This window comes from Papaver somniferum, chromosome 3 (genome assembly GCF_003573695.1).
Source record: "Papaver somniferum cultivar HN1 chromosome 3, ASM357369v1, whole genome shotgun sequence".
NCBI lineage: Eukaryota > Viridiplantae > Streptophyta > Magnoliopsida > Ranunculales > Papaveraceae > Papaver > Papaver somniferum.
In genome coordinates this window covers 85,419,624-85,443,338 of record NC_039360.1, presented here as the reverse complement: position 1 = coordinate 85,443,338, position 23,715 = coordinate 85,419,624, and the positions used below count along the sequence as shown (strand labels likewise).

The 23,715-nt window shown below is 37.2% G+C and overlaps 1 long non-coding RNA gene across 14 annotated transcripts; it reads right to left on the bottom strand.

Annotated features, from left to right (window-relative positions):
• Window positions 1-1,734: 1,734 nt before the first annotated feature.
• On the bottom strand, window positions 1,735-21,318 carry LOC113356717. 14 transcript variants are annotated; one of them, XR_003363127.1, is made up of 11 exons: window positions 21,092-21,318; window positions 19,768-20,234; window positions 19,483-19,652; window positions 19,271-19,375; window positions 18,463-19,157; window positions 18,032-18,057; window positions 17,761-17,833; window positions 15,963-17,618; window positions 15,604-15,855; window positions 15,438-15,522; window positions 1,735-1,804 (listed from the first exon to the last, which is right to left on the bottom strand). It is a non-coding gene; the product is annotated as an uncharacterized LOC113356717 (long non-coding RNA). The 14 variants fall into 14 exon arrangements; XR_003363132.1 differs by having other exon boundaries at window positions 15,641-15,855; XR_003363126.1 differs by lacking the exon at window positions 1,735-1,804 and adding an exon at window positions 13,921-13,982.
• Window positions 21,319-23,715: the final 2,397 nt, after the last annotated feature.

Here is a 23,715-nt window from a genome sequence, read left to right as displayed (position 1 = left end):
TTCAACATGCTAACGCAACACCTGTTTCTCATCCTTAGAATGCACCTATGATAGATCCTACAAAGATGGATAAAATTTTAAAAGCCAAAAATAAGCTTTTATAATAATTTATAGTTTCAAATAAAATTATAGATTCTATAAAGTGAGTACTATTCCAATCCACCAAATGATTTTTCAGAAGCATCCAGATTGTTTAACTCCTCTAAATAGTGCAACCTATAGTAAGGGGTATGAACATCATGATGAACTCACGAAATTGCGGATCATTATGCCAACTTAAGACCTTACAAAAGGGAATACATTCTAAAGAAGTCATTCGTTAACCCCAACTATTTAGTACTCAACTGACTAAGATACATGCCTAGAACGTTGGAAATTTATTTAAGAAACATAAGAAGCAAATCCTAAATACCAATAGAAAAGCCCAAACTGAGTATTACTATCTATTGAGTAGGGCATGCACACAAAAAATCTCCACGAGTACTGTAATATATTAACATGCTTTTCTATAAATTACGTAAACACTATGTGCATCTATTATGTGCATTTGAAATGCAAAAGAGGAGCAACGGGGACAAATACTTCTTGACTGTGGAGGGGAGAATAATATACAGTCATTAAGGTGATGTGCTAGTCGTGGAAAGAATGCAAGGTATTAAAAGGCCCATGGCTGTGGAGGGGAGAATAATATACAATCATTAAGGTGATGTGCTAATCGTGGCAAGACAACAAGGTATTAAAGACCCGATTTGAAGTGCCAAGATATTATAAAAACTTCACTATTTTTGGTACCCAAAGATAGATTTTAAAGAAGCAAAGCCAACTGCAAGATGTGTGAATAACTCTCGTTTTTCAGTAAATGAAATTTGATGTTATACCATGAAAGCTTCAATATTTGTGTAATAAAACAGTATTAATTCTCATTGGCGTATCAAGTTGATGTGGAAGTTATGTGATACTTTCAGACACACCATGTAAGCTATACATGGATTAATAGTAATACATTGAAAGTTTTGAAATTCCATTGGTTTCTTGCATATAAGAAAGTAATATTAGCCGGAAATAGATGGTTAGAAACTTCTCAGAACAAAAGCGATGACAAATACTCACATTTCTCACCTCCCGCCTAAATAATCACACATTCCCAAATTTTGTGCATTAACAAAACAAAATATAAGAAAGTGAAGCACCTGATGGATATTAGTCAAAGTCATAGAATTCCTAATATCACGCTTCCTCGGCATCCACGGTCCCATTACCCCCTTGTCACGAAACATTTCCCATTTTAAGCTTTCTTATCTAGAAAAATCAATAGATTTTGATTATAACCCCAAAAATAAGTCTCCCACTGCATCATACTGTTGCACAACATGGAAAATGGGTAAAAAAATGTTAACTCATTATATTGTAGCAATTAATGTTTTCTGAATGTGTAATCCAGCCAAAGTATATTTTTCCCCGTCTGCCAAAGTTTTATTATTCCTACCATGTGAGAAAGAACCATCAAATATGTACATATTCTATCAAGAAGAGATAGAAGTATCAAGAAGCATATTGCAACACCAAAATTATAGTCAGAGAAGAGATAGAGGTATCAATAAGCATACTGCAACACCACATGCGTACCATCTCATGAGTGACTGTTGGACAGCGAAATAATTGTAGACACAGAGGGACCGACGTAGGACCTTAATGAAGGAGACTATTGAGTGCATGTTCTGCTTGTATTCATTAAGGAGAACATGTTAGAAATCAACCCCATCAATTATCTTTCTTCTCTCTTTCTGGCATTTATCACTGGCCCCTACATATTCATTACATTAGGGAAAAAATAAAAACCCTTGGTTACTGAAAGAAACCAAAAACAATTTATTTATTTTTTTAAAGAGATTGATTTCTGACATACTCATTGTGCTTGTACTACATAGGATTTAAAAAGAACAATTATTTGGGGGATAAAAAAAGGAATTGGGGGATATTGATTACTTCCCCCAACCCATGGTGTGTGCTAAGGGGTGATTTTTGTGTATGAAAGTACTAAAATACCCTTTGATTGATTAAAAACATTATGAAAAGACTACTATACCCTTTTCCCTAAAACTTAAAATCTAAAAACCAAACACATATCCCCCATTCTTCCATCTACCGGCACTGACCTAGGTTTAGGTTTTTGAAAAGAAAAAAGTTCATCGTTCTTCATCGTTCTTCATCCATTCTTCGTCGATTAATCGTCGATTCAAAAATTTCTTCGTCGATTAACCTACCCGAATCATAAACAATGCCTCCACAAAAGAAAACGAATGCCCAATCGAACTCAAAATCAATTGCTCAACAAAAACAGGAACAAAGAATTGATAAGATTGCTCAAGAGCAAGAAGAAGAACAAGCAACGGATTCGGACAATCAACCTCTCGCAACCATGGCTTCTGTGAGAAGGTAAGTGATTTTAAACTACTTTATGAGTGTTTTAATCGATTTATAGAAATGGGTTTAGGTTATAATCGCAAACCCTAACTGAAACAGTTGAGTTTCAGTGATTACCGGCACTGAAATATGTATGAATACGGTGTCGGTTTTACCTTCCGGCATTCAATCTAGGATGAATGCGATGCCGGTTTCACTCCGCAGATTCACCAAAAACTGAATTTTAGATACCGGCATAGAATTTGGGTCGAATTCCCTACCGGTTCTTGGTACCGGCAGTCATTTATAACTGTTCGTGTATGCCGGTAGTGGTCTAAAAACATACAGGAGAGTTTATGAATTTGTCACCAGTACCGGCGTAGACATTTGGTTCCATTGTATGCCGGTTTATAGTACCGACATTCTTTTGTGAAAATTCGAGCATGCCGGTAGTGGACTTAAACCATACAGGAGAGTTTATGAATCTATCACCAGTACCGGCATACATTTTTGGGTTGATTTGAATGCCGGCACCAAGTTACGACATGGAATTGATTTATTTCGAGAATGCCGGTAGTGGACTAAAAACATACAGGAGAATTACATATGATTACCGGCATTGTCGACAGTCATTGTTTAATGATGGAACAAACAACCGGCGTGTTTTGTTTCAGTAAGTCAATGCCGATGGAAAAACTGAAAGTCAGTTGTCTCACATTCATTTCGTGTGATTTTATGATATAGGTCAAAAGCCAAGGAGGCTAACAAAAGAAAAACTAAAGATGCTGTCACTAAGAGAAGAAGGAAGGACGCTCTTGATACTCCTTAATCTCTCCCTCCTCGAGGGAAAGATGAAGGTCGTAAAAAGCGGTTGGGAGCTGAGACATGAGGGATAATTTGGGAGAGTGGTGGTGACCGTAGTCGAGCTGTAATCCGTGACCACGATGATCAAGATGAGCAAGATGAAGAGGAAAGTGAGGATGGAGATAATGTGGTTCCTCCAAGTCAATTAGCAAGCCAAAGCGAAGTTGTTGGGCCAAGTCAACAACCAACACAAGGCAATGGCAAGAAGGACAATGGAAAAGTGAAAGCTAAAGGTTCCCACCTTCCTCATATTAATGACATGATACCTGACCTTGAACGTGGTAGATTTGGGGTGAAGCTCCAGAACCGAAAACACTATTTGGATACAAGCACTCGTGGGCTCGTACTATCTATCAAACCTATGTATTGTTGTGTATTTATGTAAAATATCTTAATTGTATTGTCTCCTAATTGTAGGATCATACGAAGGTTGTGCGTGTTTGCCGAAACCAAGCCGCGGATTGTTGGAAATTGTCCAATGAATGTGAAGAGGTCCAAAAAATAGTAATGAAATCTGGTCTATATGCTTTGGTTGAAAATTATGTGAAGCCTGATTTCGTGACTGTCAATTGCTTCGTCGAGAGGTATCATGCTGAAACCGATACCATGCACTTCCCTTTTGGGGAGATGACCTTCATCCCTGATGATGCTCAAAACATTCTAGTCTTGAATGTTGCCGGAAAATCAATTGCAGAAGGAGTTGAGTCTTTGGACCTAGAATGGTCGAAGTTGCACGCTCTGACTAAGAAGTTGTTGGGTTGGGACTACAAAACTTCTGAGGAGAGCTTTTATGAATCCAAATCTGGTAGGACAAAGACAATCAAGTTGGCGCTGCTTAAGAAGAAGTTTGAAAACACAAAGCAAAGATGTTTGGAGGATGGATGGGACCCTGAAGAAATTCGTTATGCTGCCGCTGCATACCTGTTATACATCTTGGGCACTAGGGTATTCTCTGACACTAATGGAAACAGGGTTAGTGCGAACTACCTTCAGTATTTGGATCCATTGGAAGATGTCTATGGTTATTCTTGGGGCACCGCGTTAATGTCACATTTGATGATGAAGATGAGAAGGGCCTCTAAGGCTAAAACCAACCAATTTGTCGGGAATTTCACTCTACTGCAGGTAATTTTGTTTTTAAACTTATGTTATTATGTATATTGTTCACATGTACCCTTATCGTGAACTTAGAAACAAAACTTATTGCTTCACCTTGGAATAGGTGTGGGCTTATGTACACTTCCCCACCTTGTTCAAGGACTGGACCTCCTTGAAGATCAAAGACCTTCCCGAACCCGATACGCCTATAACAAGGAGATACGAGTTCAACAACACTCCGAATCCCGGTAACACAGGTCGACTGATCGATATGAGGTTGGATTTGGACGCGATGAGTACCCAAGATGTTGTCTACGACCCTTACAAGGAGGTTAGAGGAAACCGCCAAGTTTTGAGGTATGCTAACGTTGCATTCTACCATGGGTCGTTGTTCCACCCAAAAGGATACGTTATGGCCAATCCTACACGTGTGATGCGCCAACTTGGATTCAATAAATTATCACGTATCAAGACGGACTCTTTTCAATGTTTTGTTCTTGACCTTTCTCGGTGCTTTTCAACTCCTAATCGGTTGCATGTAGAGTATGATCCAAAACCGGATCCAACAGATTGGAGGGATAGGGAACCACGTCGTTTGGTAGATATTAGTCAGTGGGATAAGTGGTAACTTGCGGAAAACGGTGATGAGGTTGATGCCAAATACATGGAAGATTACCTGCAATGGTCACATCCTTTTGTCGTCCTCCCGGATGACGTCCAAGTTCCACCCCAGAAACACCCTCCCGTTCCAACTCCCGCACCTCCACCACCTACGATCGCCCAACTTAATAAGACCGTTGGATTGCTAGTAAGTATTATTAATTACTTAGTCGTTTAATGTACACATAATCTTATATTACCATATATATACTAATTATGTGTTGTATGTATGAAACTAGCGGCGTCGTCTTGGCAAGTTGAGGAAGCAGTTATATTGCAAGTACGATGAAGGAGCGGGGCTATCCAATGAAGAAGTGAAGGAAGTCGTGGAGAAGCTTGATAAAATTGAAGAAACTTACCCTGGTGCAAGGGATTTGTTTGGTGAAATTAGGAAGAAACCGGCACAAAAGAAGCAAAAGACCAATTGATTAACTATTTAGTTGTGTTTCTTTTTCTGGATGGTGATTGTTACGTCTTGAAAAATTACGAACTTGTTTTTGTTTGTACCTCATGGTTAACTCTTTAGTTGTTTGGTTTGCTTTTAGTTTATGTTACCTGGATTAAGAACATTTAAGCAGAATCCAGTTGTTTGGTTTGTGTTGATCATGTTTAGGTTTCGAGTGATTGCTTTATGTTGAACATGTTTAGATTTTTAGTGAAATGTTATTTTTGCAAGATTTATTTACTACTGCTTCCGGCATGGAAAAGCTTTGGTTCAACAACGCCGGTACAGGTTCCGGCATGCGAGAAAATTACAGTTCATTGTCGGTTTCTTGTACCGGCAAGGAAATGGTTCATAAAACCATACCGGAACTAGAAGATTAAAAATTTCATGTTCCTTTATAGAAATTGGAAGGTACCGGCATAGTCGTTTTTCTACAATCTATGCCGGTTTTATGATTTTTTTCCCAAATTTTCATAGTCGACAGAAAACCGGCACTGTAATATTGGTCGCTTCTATGCCGGCAGTCTGCTAGTTTTGAGTATAAATCCATTTCGAATGTTCTTTTATTTCATTCCTAAGAAGTATATTACATTAGATTTGATACTTTAAATTAAAACATGCTAAAAAACATAGAATGAATTACATTTGGATAAAGATTAACTATTTCCATCCCTTTTCAACAATTGCGGAACCTTTGAGCGTTTCCCGAATCTGTTCGAAGACATCGTCCGGGATGGGGGTGTCAAGGATCATCTTCATTGGTTCTTCTTCTCTTTCAACATATTCCTTTCCCTTCATATAACACCCATCACACCCATCGATAGGCTTGCATTGGCCCTTGTGGTTTTTTCTTGACTCTGCTAGTTCAACAGCTTTGTCAAACCATTGAAACTCATCGCACTTTGGGTGATTCAAACACCTTAGAAACATTCTTCCATTTTCAACATCATCAGTTTTTGCAATCCAAAACCGGCGTGTCCCATCACAGCTTCTACACTTTGAATAAATAAAAGGACAGTCCATGGCTAGATGAGAAGGTGACTTTCAAATTTGACACTTGCAATGGTGACTTTGTAAGAGAAGATTATATTAGTTATGCGTCATAGTAGTGAAGATTATATTGTTAGTAATGTTTATTCTACTTACTTTTCAAATAGAGCTAGATGATGAATCTCCCATCCCTTGCGAAGCTTTAACCGTGCTTGCTTTCTTGAGAGAAGGATTTTTGTTATTTGGTGGGTGGTTTGTGTAGATTTTTCCCAAGGAATGGGGGGTATTATATACAAATGAATCACCAACGGTCTTATTTTTCAAAAAACTAGACGTTTTTTTTTTTGAATTTCACAAACACCGGCATAGTCACCATGTGGTTGAAGATTTTTAACAAATTTATTCACGATTACGGTAACCCGAAAGGAAGAAATGCCAAACAAATCGAGGAACGACACGACATCATCCTAAATGCGGTGGTTGAGTATCTAAAAATGAAACACTGGATCAATCACGCTACCCGCAATACATTGTCCCCCCAACAACTCGTAAGTATCTTTATGATTAATTCGACATAATTTACTCGTTTGCAAATTTTATGAAACAGACAAAGTTTGTGTGTTGTTTTTGTAGCATCAAGCCGTGAAAACGCGTTACTTACAAGAAAAGGGGGAAGCATTCATGTTTGAAGCCAACGTCAACCGTATTGTAACCAAAGTCACGGAGTACCACCAGCTGGGTGAATCGGAGACGGATTCTTCTTAAGAAGATTGATAGTTTAGTGGTGTTTGCTTAGGTTTTTAGGGCATTTGGTTAGGTATTTCGTAAGGTTTTGTGGGTAGATCTATATGTAAACCCTCACGAGACTATAACTCGTCCACTAGGGTCGCTTAGGGGTTTAAAGGCTTGATGTGCGTGCTAAGTGTATTCGTTGTTCCGTCGACAAGGATTACATTTGAAATAAATTACATTTCCGGTATTCTATGTTTACATAATTCCATGTCGGTACCAAGAACCGGCATGGATTTTATATATTTATTACATGCCGGTATAAAGTATCAAGCACTATATTGTTTTTGTGTATAATAAACCAGGTACCGACATTGATGATATATAGGAAACAACGCCGTCTCCAACTTCCGACGCGTCGTTTATCCTTATTACTATGCCGGAAAATTCAAAATTCAAATTTTTGCAAGTACAACTTCATTGATTGAGTACAATAACGGCCATATTTGGGCACCATCCTATAAATACACTTTTTCTCCCTACAAAACAACACACACCTGGTTCCATATACTCTAAAAAGCTGATATCATTATATAATATTTCTAACTCTACCAATACCTCAACATACAAAGTAATGGCATCCTTTGATTCAAATGAAGATTTGGCGATCACCAAAGCTTGGTACGTGGAAACTCGAGCTAGGAGCCAGTCCTCGTAAGGGTGGATTCCGTGACCTTTTGGGGTAAGGTATACAACAAATATATGCAAGATTTTGGGAATCCGAATAGAAGAAGTGTTCAACAGATTCATGATAGGCACCAAGTCATCGAAAGTGCGATACTTGCTTATTTAGAAATCCAAAAACCAATTTTCAATGATCCCCACTTTAACTTGTCCATTGACCAATTTGTAAGTATTGTTGTGGTTTATTTTACGTGATCCATGTTGTTTGATCTTCATACTAAACACCACTAACCAAGTAAGTTTGTGTTATGTTTTTGTAGCATGAAGTCGTCAAAGCGCGCTACTTGGAGGAAAAGGGGGAAGCATTCGCATTCGATTCAAGCTACCAATTCATGGAATCCAAATCCCGGAGTATGCCCGGAGATGATGGAGGGTGTATCGTCCTCGGACGAAGATTGATGGCTTTAGAATTTTGTGTGTAGGTTTTGTGGGTAGATCTCTATGTAAACCCTCACGAGACTATAACTCGTCCACTAGGGTCGCCTAGGGGTTCAAAGGCTTGATGCACATGCTGAGTGCATTCGTTGTTCCGTCGACAAGGATTAAATTTCAAATAAATTACATTTCCGGCATTTTATGTTTGCATAATTCCATGTCGGTACCTTGTACCGGCATGGATCTTTTATATTATTATATGCCGGAATTAAGTGTCAAAATTATGAGTGCAATAAACAATGTTCCGGCTTTTTAGTTATATACATTAGCGTGCCGGCAACCGTTTCCGGCATTGTCGAAAATCTAACGTTCACTGCCGGAATAGAGTGCATAACGGCTATTTTTTTGAACCATAAACCAGTAAAGACCATTTCCGGCGTGGGATCTAAGATACTGACAATGTCGGAATGTTAAAGTGGAAAAGAGCCGTTGTGTCCTCATTTATTTAAAGGAATGGATACACTTATTGCAGTTGATACCTCAAAAAAAAAAAAGGTGACCTCCACCACATCTCTCTCATGGCAAAGAAATCACGAACTACCGATTTCAGAGATTTTTTATATGAAAAAAAATCCACTCCGATAGGGAATCAATCAACATCCACCACCAACTCAATTCCCATGATACTAGGAAAACTTAAAAGGAAGGAGCCAACCACCAAGTCACTTGCCGCAATGGAAGAAGAGATACTTAGAAGGAAAAGATTACAAGAAGAGGAAGCAATACAAGAAAAATATCGCAAAGAAACTAAAGAGATAATCGAACGTGTAAAACAAGCGAAGATAGAAGCGGATGTTGAGGAAGAAACCGAATGGATTAAGAATTACTTCATAGTTTCGGATTTGCTGGAAGATGACCGCCCTTCAAACCTTTTTTTGGGTCTTGTTGCGGATGGTCCTTATATGTCGAGGTTATATGATGGTAAGTGCAAGAAACGCAAAATGGATTACGGGGATGAGTTTGTAGCGAATCGGACAATTGCCCTCATAAAATTGTGTCGCAAATACAATGAGTTTCTCGCAAGATACCAAGATAATAGGTATCAAGCTCAGACCGCATATACCAAATGGAGAAAAGAGCCTTTTAGGCATTTCGAAGCTGCGTTGTTTGTTGAATCTCGTACCAAGAAATGATGTTAGTTGCAATTAGCTTGAAATCTTTCATTTAATGTGTTTAATGCTTATGTGTAACGTTGTTTATGTGTTTAATGTTTTTTAATTTATTTTCCTTAGTATTATGAATCACAATTTGGGTCAGTTTGCTTGCTTAAACCTTTTGGAGACACGTTAATAATGAATCAAGAATCACTACCGGCGTTGAAATGTTATCAACATACTGTACCGGTTTTATGGTTACAATTGAAACTTACTGTCACCAGTACCGGCACTGAATTTTGCCATCTTTCCATGCCGGCATTCTGACGGTTACAAACACAAGTTATGTGGCAGTTACAAACTACTTCATTTCACTAATTTGACGGTCACAAACTATTTTATCCCACTTATTTGACGGTTATAAAATCCTTAATACCATTTTATGCGCCGGTTACAAACTCCTTCATTCTATTTATGTGACGGTTATAGAAAGGAAATTATTCAATTTCCCTTTGTAGTCACTCTCCCATTTTGTTTCATCTTCTATACCAAAGACAATGGGTCGTCGCAAACCTCGTGAAAAACCCATAACCAATCCTGAAGAATCTGCTGATGATGGTGGTAAATCGAAATCAAAAGCACAAGAAATGGAGGAGCCTGAAGAGTCTGTTGGTGAGGCTGAAATAACACAATTGCTCCGGTAAGTGATGTATATGTTGAATTGAAGTATTTTTAGGGTTTATCCAAAGGCACCCCCAGCCCACCTTCCTGATAAATATGACATGATTCCAAACCGCGATGACGACAAATATTGGGGTGAACCGATAAACCCGCAACTCTTATTTGCTTACAAAGACTCTTGAGCTCGTTGGATCTATCAATCTTATGTAAGACGTTTGCATCTTCTTATTATATTATTTATCTTGTTATTGTATTATTTATCTGTAATCAAGTGAATTGAATTAAGTTTGGTGTGTTTTTATAGGACCACAAAAAAGCCTTCCGTGTTAGCCGCCATCAACAGACGGACTTATGTCCTTTGAAGCATGAGTGTGCCGCTGTTAAAGCAATAGTAAAAACATCTGCGTTGTATCCCGTGATTAAAAATTATGTGGCCACTGATATCGTCACGGCGAACTGCTTTTTGGAGCGGTTTTTTGGTGAAACTGATACCATGCATTTTCCTTTTGGCGAGATGACCATTATCCCTGAAGATGTCCAAAGGATAATAGGTCTAGAGGTACTTGGGAAAGACGTTAAGGTAGGAGATGACTCTAAGGACCTTGGATGGGACAAGATCTATGAGCTGACTTCTAAGTTGTTTGGATGGGACAAGGAAACCACTTTGGCAAATATGTACAAGACAAAGCGTTCCCAAACAAAGACCATCACATTCTAAAACTCGTTGAATTATTTGGGAACACGAAGAACAAGGAATTGAATCCCGAACAAGTTCAGCAAACTGTCGCTGCTTATATGTTGTTCATCTTGGGCTCCGCTATATTCCCTGACGCTAATGGTAACATGGTGCATATGAACAACCTACAATACTTGGATTCGTTGGAAAAGGTTCATGAGTATTCATGGGGCATTGCTTTTTTGGCACATTTTTTGGCAGAAATGCGTCGAGCTTCTAAGGCTTACGCTTGTCAATTTAATGGGAATTTCACTGTAATTAAGGTATAGTGAACTACTTATTTTTTGATTGTTGTCATTAAATTTGTTAGTTTCCAATTATTTTTTTTCTTATACATTTCATTGGAACGATCTTTCATTGGCGCAGGTGTGGGCTTATGAACACTTCACAAAATTGTTCATACGGTATAAAGGATTGGAGGTTGTCCCCGATTATCCACAGAATAGGCATCTAGGTCAGAAATACTTCTTCAACAATACCCCAAGGCACAATAACAAGAAACGGTTGTTAGCAATGAGATTGGCTTTGGATTCGATGGTTGTCCAAGATGTTGTGTTTGACCCATATAGGAGTTCACTTCGAAAGGCGTGACAATGTTTCATTTTACAACGGACCGTTATTTCATCCAAAAGGATTTGGTATGCACAACCCTCGACGTGTAATGCGCCAACTTGGGTACAAGCAGAAAGATCTCACAGACACATCTTATCAGAAATTCTCTCATGACTTTCCTCAATGCCAATCAAATGAGAACAATACTCTCGTAGTTTACGACCCAAAAGCTATTCTTGCGCATTGGAGTGAGAGGGAAGAACAAGGACTTTTGTTGGATAGGGATGATTGGGAATTGGCTGAAAACGGTTATGAGAGTGAACCAACCTTCCTAAGAGGCCATCGGAAGTACTCACATCCTTATGTTGTACGCCCGGATGTGGTAGAAGTTCCTCCACCACCAGCACGTCCCTCCACAACTCCGACAACTGTACCCGCACTTCTACAGCTCGTTACGTTGTTGGTACGTACGTCTTGTTCATTAGTAATCTTTTAATCAATATCTATGAAGTTATACAATTGTACATACTAAGTACATGTTTAATAATTCCTTAACAGCGTAAGTGGATTGGAAATTTGTCAAAGTTCTTTAAGAAAAAGAACAAGGAAGGAGAGGTGTTGACCAAGAAAAAAATGGAGAACGTCGAGCAAAAGATCGACAAAATTGAAGATCCATTGGGGATCTCCCGAAGGGGGAGGGTCGAAAGATAGTTGCTTCCAAAACGGATCAATAACCTCAATAGGTATCACTTCTTCATACTTCACAAGCATATGACGACACGGAAGCCCCAATGAGGACATGTTGGGACAAATACACACATCACCCGGTTTTCCGTAATTTTTCTCATATTCCATTTGTCTCATCATATGTTTTATTGCCCAATGAGAGACGTTGAATTCTATTCCTTGGAGCAACTTACGATAACGAAGAAATTGAGTCATCCTTTCCATTGAGCTTTTCTCAAAAGCCACCTTGATCCTATTGATATCAGCCTTAAAGTATTGCTCCATTGCCTCGGTGACCGTAACCACATTGTCTTGACCGGACTGGATGAAATCTTTAAATCTCCCATGAGCGGACTCCGCTGCACTAGTTGCTTCAGTCTTGAAGTGTCTATACCGTTTTGTCCATGCACGCACAAATTTTTCCTTGAACTTATCCAACCATTGAGTCCGACAATATCAGACGACAGTCGGATAGACTTCGTTCCAATCGGCAATAAACTTCTCCAATCTCTTTTCGTACATAACCTCGGTAAGAGACCAATAAACTTTCTCCCAATCTCTTAGAAATTCCAACCACTTTTTATGATTTTCCGCATGTTCTTTGTCCACTCGCTCCTTTATCTTGCCTCTCTCATCTTCTTCTTCTTTAGGGGATAGTTTGTTCTTTCGAACATCTTCCTCTAGTTGAACAATCATTCTCTTCTTAATATCCGCCTTAGTGGGTTCAAACAAGGCATGGCAAGTTTTTATGATATTTTGACGTATATGATATGTACATAGGAAATTTTGTGCGTCCGGGAGTTGATTTTCCTGGAAGTTGCATCATCTTGATCGGTTACGATCACCCTCGGAAGTTGATTTTCCCGAAAGAATAATTTCAATTGTCGTAATGCCCAATGATAATTATAGTCCCTCTCGTTTTCCATTAAACACCAAGCCAATGCGAATGTTACCTTTTCCGAGGTTTGCCCCACGATGTTGAACGACATATTGTATTTGTTTGTCTTGTAGGTACAATCCATCATAAGAACACCACAACATGTATTTGCCAATTGTGAAAGCAAAGGATGCGAAATGAATATTTGAAGGGGCTTCTCGTCCGGACCTCTTTTAATGATACGCGTGTAGTTTTAATCCCAAGCCATCTTCTCAAATTCTTGCATAACGGACCTCCCTTCCCATTCCACCCTTCTAATAGTTGCCTGTGCGCTATAAATTGTACGTAGAGAAGACACGTTGGACTCATCCTTTTCCTTGAAGCCTCTGAGAATTTGTCTCGGTTTGATAAGTGTTTTGGTCAATCTCTTTACATCATCGAACTCATGAGGTTTCAACTTCGCAACTAGGGAGTGACTAACAAAATCTTTCGGATCCCGGTGGTTATGACAGCCACACAAAACCTCACAATCCCAATTGTTCATGTCATTTAAACGGAAAACAAGCTTAAACTGACAATCATTCTTCCTCGCACGAGTCTTGTATACCCTATTAGTCTTCTTTGGATATACATAATCTTTTCTCTTGTGTCTATTCTTCTCCTTGTATTTCCCACTTCTCTCGCAAGCCATCTCAAAACGCCTCTTTGAACGTTCAGTATTCCTCACCAACACATACATGTTCTTAAGAGCCGTCTCTTTAGCCCAAACGATTGCTTCATTTCGATCTATTATTCCCTACATAAGATCAATTTCACATTAATTAGAAGGTTCATTACTAGCAATCATTAGTAAAGTATTCTTTGGTCACATACCAGAGGTATTTTATAGTATTCCGACGTATCCCGATAAAGCGGCTTTGCATTTTTTGGATCAATATATGTCACCACCTAAAGATCGAACGAAAATTAGTTCCAAACGAAATTAAAACACTATGCCGGAAACAAGTACCGGCATGCTCGACCAATGTTCCGGCATTGTCGAACTTAGCCAAAACTGAAGACCAAATTTGAAACATATTCCGGCATACATTATTCATTAGACAGCAACGCCGGAAAACAAGGTGTCGGCACTATCGTAATTTATTGTCCCAAGCCGATACACGCTACCGGCATTCCAATTAATTGATATGTAATGCCGGTATTTAGCTCTGGAAAACATTTATTCATGTATGTTTTTTTGTAGGTAACGGCATTGTAAATTTGAAACTCAACAACGCCGGTTCCACTGCCGGCATTCTCGAAATTGATGGTACCATGCCGGTAACTGGTTCCGGCGTTGATGGTTATTAATTTTCCATGCCGGTTTTTGGGTTTACATGGAAATGTTTCTATGTTTTTCATGCAGTTCCGGCATGGTAACCTATCAATGAACCCATGCCGGTTTAATATTTCGTAGTATATTCCTTGGTAGGTAAAAAAGTTAACTGCGTACCGGCATAGTTTTTTGGTAGAATACTATGCCGGATCAATATTCAAATTTGGGGATATCGCTTTACCGGCATGGTCGTAGTATGAATGCCATGCCGGCACCGAGGTTCTACAGTTGAAAAAATGGTGGGTTTAAAGAAAAAATCGATTTTTCAACCTCCTAGCAGCTTTACCTGTGTATTGGGGATGCTTGCATGTTGTGCAAGTTTACTTTCTTGTGTACTTTCTTCGAAAAACTCTCCATACTCGTAAAAATCATCATTCAAGGGTGTTGGCTTAACAAATAGTTGCAATTGAGAGTTGTTGTCGTTAGCTCCTAGTTGTAGTAGATCTAAAGATTCAGCAGCTGCAATTCTCTCCTCACAATCATCTTCCATTTTCACAAAAAAATTTCCACTCAAAAATATTTTTCCCTCCTTCTACTCTCACCTCACTCACCCAAATTCAAATAAAACACACACTAATCATTTATCAAAAATCTTAAGATTTTACTAATTATTATTAATCACTAATCCTGATTAGTGAGGGGTAGATTAGATAATACGTAAAATACTTAGATAAGGGGTGACCCCGAATTGATATCTGGAACCAGTTTTTGTCCTTTTCTTATATCCCCCAATTCCATTTTTATCCCTCAATTAATGGTTCTTTAAAAAAATCTAAGTCTAGAAATCACGACTAAAATGTTACCTACCACTACGCAAACGATAAGGACTCTGAATATTAAAACAGTTGTGTTCTAAGAAATTATCCATAAAATATTTAAACAGGATTTGGAAGAAATAATTGAGTTTTGTTTCCCAACTGATGAACATGAAACAATGAGCTTAAAAAACGCTATGTTTCCTTTTTTTAGGATAATGGAGCTTTGTTAATGGCAGAAAATGAATCCATATTTATGTTACATGTTGTTACCTGGATATATTGAGATGCAAAGACCAACAAACCAATAAATCTGTTCGCGCTCACAGCTATTGTAGGTAGCTGCTTCCTACAACTCCTACATAAAGAAAAGTGATGTAGATCAATTCAACTAATACCGAAGTATTTACCATGAAAGTGAATTAGTTTAAGAATAAACCTCCCAGTATTTTGCACCCGTTTACGGTTTATTGTACCTCCTCGACCGTGAAAAATCACTTTATGTTAATGTGATCGGAGGAAAGTTGTTCGCCTTAGGTCTTACAGATCAGTTTGTGATTTTGCGGGGGTTCTTCATTACCATTTTTTTTTTGCAGGGGTAGCACTTGAATGACTATCTCAGTGATATTATGAAGCGGAAGCCTGAGCATATATATCTACGAATCAGGCCTATGAAGCCTGAGCCGTTCATCTGAAAAAGGAAATTTTACATCAGACTGCTAGCAATAGCAGTTATAAGAATAAAATGGACAAAATACACCCAGTATTAACAATGGAGTGCGGCAAACATGCACTTACCTTCTGATTCTCTCTAACTTGCTTTTGAGGGTTCTTGTCTGAATTTCTCTCTAACGTGCTTAGAGTGTAGCTGCATTTGTAACATGGCATCAGAAAGAAAAGTCAGAAGAGTAAACAATTTATATTGATTACACAAATAAAACTGAAATAGTATCAACATCAACTCGTTTAGGTTTAAGAATTCTAGATGGAGCACTTGCTGGTGTCAGTTGAAGCTGTGAACGTTGCTATATCCAGGGGTAACAGACTTCGGATAGATCTTTCTATGTGTTGGAGGTGGAATAAAGAAACTTCTACATTAGAGCTCTTCAACGTAGCAGAAACTGCATTGAAATCCGGAGACCCTGCTTCTAACACGAACTCAATCTGGACTAAAATACATGCTTCTGGATCACTGCGACTTTTCAGCAACACTTGATTTTCCACCATATGATCCTGGAGGTCTACTGTTGGGCCTCTCGCATGGCAAATGTCAGATGAGAGTCATATAGTTTCTTACGTATTCTAATTAAGGGGAACCAAATCAATAATGCAAAACGTGCAAGGATATGAGCTGCAATTATCAGCTACTCGAGGTCATATAAGGTAAAGCTCTTCTTACATAAGAATAACTACTACCACAGTGTTTCAAGATTGCATTATTATTAATAATAAATTTAAGAAAATCACGAATCTTCATGCTCAGTACTCAGTATTCCACAACTATATTGGATTCCGCCTGAAAAATAATGAGATGCAAGGGTATATAACACAAAAATGTAAGAGAGGGACGTTAGATGTATGACACCTGTATATAACTAAGAAACAATCAGAGTAAAGGCTGAAACTGAGTTAAGAGCGACACGCTAATAAACCTCTTTCCCAAGATGTTCATAGTTAAGTAGAGAAGCCACCAAAACCTAAGGGTCATGACTCCCTCCACTAATGTAGCTTTAGTACCGACAATCTTATCACATAGTGATAAAACTGTGATATGCTAGACTGCATATGATATCAACAACAATCACATTATTCAAAGGAATATAACAGCAGGCATACTATCCATTTCGGCATATTTATACCCTGAAAAAATAAATTTACCCATCAATTCAATTGAACTAAAACTACTAAAGCATTTAACATTCACATCTTTAGTTTCAGAAAAACCAATGAAGAAGTAAAATCGAATTGGTTTTTCCCACTCATGTAAAGAGATCTACTTACATGGGTGGCAAGAGAGCAAAGAAGAAAAAATCAGATGTTACCCCAGTGATTTGAACCTCCAGTTTGAATGAATGTTCAACTTAGATTGTAATTTCTGCCTCAAAGGTGTAAAATTTCAGATTGTACCAATAAAAGCCATGTAAAAAAGATGCCAAATTAGGTGCACAACAGAATATCTCAAATGAAGGCCATTACTTTGTAGAACTGCGGTTTTCGTCTTTTACAAACAAAAAATAGCTGGGCAAGCAAAGTATAATAGCTAGAGACTAAATGCAACCAAACAACATCTGTCTGTGGATTTTAAAATCAATTAAAAATTGTTATTAACCAAAACAGAAATTCCAATAGTAAATACTTCAATTGTGTTACCCATTATACTATAACAATTATAGATCTTCATTGGAGTTGGTAGATTCAAATATCTCATGTTAGTGTCGCACTGAGCTCTGCCACCTGAGTCATTTACTCGAATAAGGTATCAAAGTCACACACAATACTCTGACATAATATTACATAAAAATAAAGATGGAATAATCAAAATTGCAAGTCAACTGAACTGTATGCAGCAAATAAGAGATATACATCTGCAACGTACCATGAAATTTGGCCAGAGGATATATTTCAAATGCTTATTACGACCTCAGCTCCAATACAACCTCTGATTGTCCCTAAAACAAAACAACAATGAGCGAAATATTTTTAGAAAAGCTGGTGCAGGTGTTAGATGGAAAATTCCGTAGCTTCGATATTCATGTAATATATGGTAAGTACATAGTCGCTATTAGGGACCTATTGATACTGTATTACGGGGGGGGAAAACAGAACACCGAGAGAAAAGAGTACATAAAAGTGAGTCAAATTCTCACCTGGTTGAGAATTCTCGTTTATGTACCTGTTAACAAATCAACATAACACTGAGTCAAGATGACAAAATATGATGAGAAATAAAGAGACTAAAAGAGATCAGGGAAAAGGAAAGTTGTAAGATAAAAAGAATACGGGAGAGGGAAAGCCGTAAGTGAAGATTAGGGCAGTGAAGATTAGAATAGTATATTAGTCAATTCCAATTTACATAATTCAAAAATCTAAGATGATTGAATGTTAACCTCATATTGAAATTGAATGGTTAAATCATGTAGTACTCAGATTTCATCATATTAAATACATCTTCTTCTCTACCAACAAACAAAATTCAGGACCTATTTAAGAATTCCTAAAATTATGTCACCAAAAAATAATAATCAGGGTTTAAAAGTTCTACAAAATAAATTAGTTTTTTTTATAAAAAAAAACTTACCACAGAAAGAAAACCCGTGAAATCACCAGGGATTCTTCATATTTCGCTTCAATAGCCTGATGCTGATAGTTTGATGATGGTGAAAACAAAATTAGGGTTTCCACCCAATTATATATAACGAAACTGTTAGAACAGATCAAGAAATTAAAAACGTAAAATAGCGTTATTTAGTGAGGAAATTAAGCAATTAAGAGATGGAACCAAGGTTAACACCTGACTATGTTTGTGAGAATACACCATACCTGTCTTACTATTGCATCGAAAGCCCCAACAACAACAATTATCAAGTTTTCATTGGTTCAAATATATTTGGATTGCCTCTAGATATAACTTCTTAAAAGTAGCTCTATCTACTGCCACAAAGTCCAACGCCATGGCTTTGTGGCAGTCGTGCTGTTACAACAGGATATCATCATACGCAACCCTATACAGTGGTAGTAAGTACCCACTTTTTCAAGAATTAACATATCTCTGTCGCACACAGGATCCTGCTACCTATTCTCTCGTTTGTTATTGTGAAGACTTAGAGAGAATTCACCATTTACCACCACATCAAACCTACCCATGAAAAGCACATCCAGTAATATAGTTACGAACATTGTTTGTCTGCTTAAAAGACGACGAAGATGTACAATCTTCTCTTTGTTACCCATACTTCAGGAGAATGAGCATTTCCACGAAGTTATTTTGTTCATCTGTAAAATAATTGCAGATACAACATTAGTGACAACAATACCACCTAGAAAAAATTTAAATTATAATAAGTCACACTGTCAATTCTTCCAAGTTATCTGATGATATTTCAAACCTGATAAGATTTTTTTGCAAGTAATATATGACGAATACACCATTCTCATTCTCCAGCTGAGGTCACATTTAGAATATACTTTCTACTTACTGTAGTAGGGAGTCACTGCCACGATAGATATAAATTAAAATTAAAATAAATGCGAGAACGTATTTCATATCCAGTAGACAAAATCTAGGAAGTAAATGGATTGTTAAATCAGTGATGATTACCTCTTGTTTTATTATACTAATAATCCAGATCATCCAGTTAAAATACTGTAGGTCACCATACGTACATATCCTGTTGAGAAAATATTCTCTTAAACAACTCCTACAGGTAGCCAATTGGACAATACTATCCAGTTTCATGTAGTGACATCCAAGTTGAAAACGTTTTTTCCCTGCGTATCATAGTAGATGGGTAGGGAAAAAAGCGCTTACGTTGAAGTTTAAAAAGCTCATATCCAGTAGACAAAATCTAGGAAGTAAATGGACAGTCAAATCAGTAATGATTACCTTTTGTTTTATTATATTAATAATTCAGATTATCCAGTCAAACTATGTAAACTGCACTCAAATGCAATTTTGGGAATGTTCCGCACTATGTTGCTGTGTCTTTCTCCATGTGTAAACTATCCTTTCGGTGATAAATTATCATCTCCAATGAGCAGTACTATATTTTCAGTGTCATCCATGTCCTCTCTTACTTGCCGTCTTGTACCGCTATATCGGTCAGGACGAATTTGTCTACCAATACCTAAATTGGCGACATAGTCCCATAATAACCCTTTATGTATTGTTTAAAGAGACCAAAAAATCTACTAACCGGAAACGTATACAAATGGCTATCACATTTCCTGAGTTGCCTTCTAAATGACTTCTCAACATCCTTATTGAGAAGCTTCCTTTGGAGCCTGATTTGCCTCGAAAAACCAAGCTGCTGAGACATCTAGCTAGAAATGTTTTCCTCCCCTAATTTGTACCTGCATATAGTTGTATAAAATTAGACTGGGGATTTTTGTTTCTCTAATCAAATAGACATATAGACAGAAATGCTAATCTTTCCATTTTATGCTGGAATCTGAACCAACCATCATCGTTGCTCACCGATAAGATAATGCCATCAATACAATCTAATATTTAACTTGTATGAAGGATGACAATCGCAATAACATATTGTGAAAAGCAAGAACAAAAATATGAACTAACTAATCAGAAAACAACGTAATGCAACTGAATGAAACTCAATTTATTTATCTGACTTTATTCAAGCAACCTGCACGAAGTGAACATCTCATAAGCCCTAAGAAATTCAGTCCGCAAGTCAGAGAAAACGCTGATACCAAAAATCAAAACTCTTACATTGTTTTGACCTAATTTTCAAACACAAACTCAATTGTATGCAAACAATAGGCCTCAATTAGGAGATTCATGTCTGGAATCAATCTGTAAGGAGCTAATGAAGGCACCTAAACCCCAGCAAGTTGACTTTTTATCTATATATTGAATGCCATTGTCCACAGGTTGTTAACCAATCTACAAAAATGGAATGGAATTACCCAAGAATTTGCAAAAACTCATCAACAAAATTGCAGAAACAAAAAAATCAAAAGCATATAAAAGAGCAACTAAATAACTCGAAACAAAAACGAACAGAAAACCCTAAAATCATATAAGAAATTGATAAATTGGTATTTCTTAGCAAGTTAACACAACAACCATTAAACTTATAACAATATATTTAAAACCCCCCAAATTTACCACCAGATATATGAAACTCTAGGTTTTAATTTCTAAAATATTAACAAAATTCAATTACTATTACAAAATCTCTTCTTACCTAGCAAATCCCTTCATGACCAACTGAAATCAACTAAAATATCAGAAGATGTGTGGTTAACTTCGAATCATTGTTGCTCCTCGAGAAGGAGAAGTAGATGAAGGTATAGCTTCTGGTGGTAATTGTGATGGCGGCAGTGTCGGAGAAACCAAAGAAAAACTCAGTAAGTAGAAGAAGAAACCTCACAACTCTACGTGGAAAACAGAGAGAGAAGGCCAAGAGCTTAAACCCGCCCAATATTTGGTTTACCCACATGACCAACTTAACATTAACAGAACTTTCCTAGTCGTCCATTGAAAAACTCCATCCGCAGCTTCCCAACCGCCGGATCAGGGTCCTCGTTAAATGACGTCCGTCTGATAGCCTAGGCTATCATGGAGACACAGCTCATACCTTTTTATAACTATGATTTTCAAAAATGACTAAAATGTCCTAATTTAATTAGCACTAATTGGCCGACCGAGCGAAGCGAGGGAGGACTCTATTAATATATGGTGACTTTGTATCGATGTGAAGCGTGACTTTTTTTTTCAATTTGACACAAAATATTGGATTTGGTTCGATGATGAAAGGACGACATTGCCCCTTTGAATCAAATTTTGTTTTTTTCCTTTAAACATTTTCGTAAATAAACCGAAGAGGAAGGGCAAATATGTATTAGATATTTCCGTAAATAAACCAAAAAGGAAGGGCTATAAGGTATTAGACATTTTCGTAAATAAACCAAAGAGGGAGGGCAAGTAGATATAAGAGTCAAATTATATTATAATTCCTTACATATCTTATTTTTTAGGGGTATAATTGGCAACCAAACTTTTATATAACATATCTAAAAATCCGTTCCTTAGAATTTTACAAAATTATTCTCGTTTGAAAGGTTTTAAAAAAATTGCGTAATGAGTACAAACAACAGTATCAAATTTACGGTTTTTACGAAAAATTCATAGGTATTTATCATTTTAGGCACAATTTTCAAAAATAAATGTATATATCCATTATGCAAACTACCACAAAGGATACATAATACTTTATGTAACCATATGTTGGTTTATGTATGCATCAACCAATTTTCCTTTGCCACTAATAAAATGATGTACTCCCTCTGTTTCAAGAAAAATGGTACTTTTACTTAGGCACAAGGTTTCTTTTACAATCCAATCTTCGGTCGGCCCTCCCCACCGTGGCAGTGGTCATCTAGTAAATATCTTTAGCTTAAGTGCTTTAGTTGGTTAATTAGTTGAATTAAAAGTTATGAATTTTGTTTTGGTTACATTGAACTTACGGATTTTGTTAGAAGATTTTTGGGAAAAAAATTGGTTTCGAGAATTTTATTTGTAAAGGAAATGAAACCACGCTAGTCAAACACCTCTAAAAAGGGGATTGCAAAGCTGTTTAGTGGTTTCATTCCCCAAATTACAGAAGAAATCAACACTTTCAGAATTGAAAATATGAAATGTGGGAATGTTTGACAAAACTGGAAGACTTCCTTAGTCGACATTTTGATAATAAGTCATAATACTGACCAAATGAGTTATGACATTCAGAGAAATGTATTATAAATGCTTGATCAGTCGACAAGTTTGTAGGATCAGAATCTCGCAACGACAATATTTCAGCGAAACTATCAACAACACAACACAACAACGTCGCAGAACAATTTCAGGAATGATATAATAAACGACGTCAGCTAAAATCCTGAGAAAGATGTGATGATCCTGCGAAAATTAGAGAGTTTGCGAGATTAACATTTGTAAGATTGCGAGAATGTCGCAAGTCATATCCGAAAATAAAGGACAGATTAGCTTTCATCCACTATGTATTTCCCTATAAATAGTCGTTCAAGTTGTAAAGAAAAGCGAGAGATCTTTTTTGAGTAAGAAACAAGTAAATAGGAGAGAGAAAGTCTAGAGCAGAGGTCATTCTTGATTCCTTATCTTTTCTTGTAAGAACATTCAAAGATTGATCAATAAAATTAAGAGTGTAAACCTAAAAATGAGTTGAGAGTGTAAACCTAAAAATGAGTTGAGTAATAATGAAATCATATGAGGGGTGTAGTGTAGGATTTCCTGCAGCTACATAATGGCGCTAGAAACAGGGAATTCAAGATCGAAAGTTGAAGATTATTGTTGAGAATGTTCAAATCAAGAAAGTGATTAAATAAATCAGTGAACCAGTTAAAAGAAAGATGATTAGAATTAATGAAGATGACAAAAGATTGGAGTGTAATATGATAACAAAAACGATGGTTAATGAATTCCATGAAAACATCAAAGGAAGAATACATAAACGAAATTTTGAAGGAAGGAAGGTTATGGCGGTAGAAAAGACATCACCCTTGAAAGATTGGGAAAAGCAAAAAATTACATTCATGACGGCAGAAATACCAAAAGAAAATTTGAACCACACATCTCCATTGGTTATTACAATGCCTATTACGCGAAAAGAGAAGGAGACAACAACAAAATCCACGGGAGAATGGATATTGAACAGGACTTTAATCGATACAGGAAGTTCAGTGGATATAATATTTTATCAGGCATTCCGGGGAATGGGATTTAAAGATGAAGAAATGTCCAGTTCAACATATTTTGTTCACGACTTTGGAAAATCCACAACAAAACCTA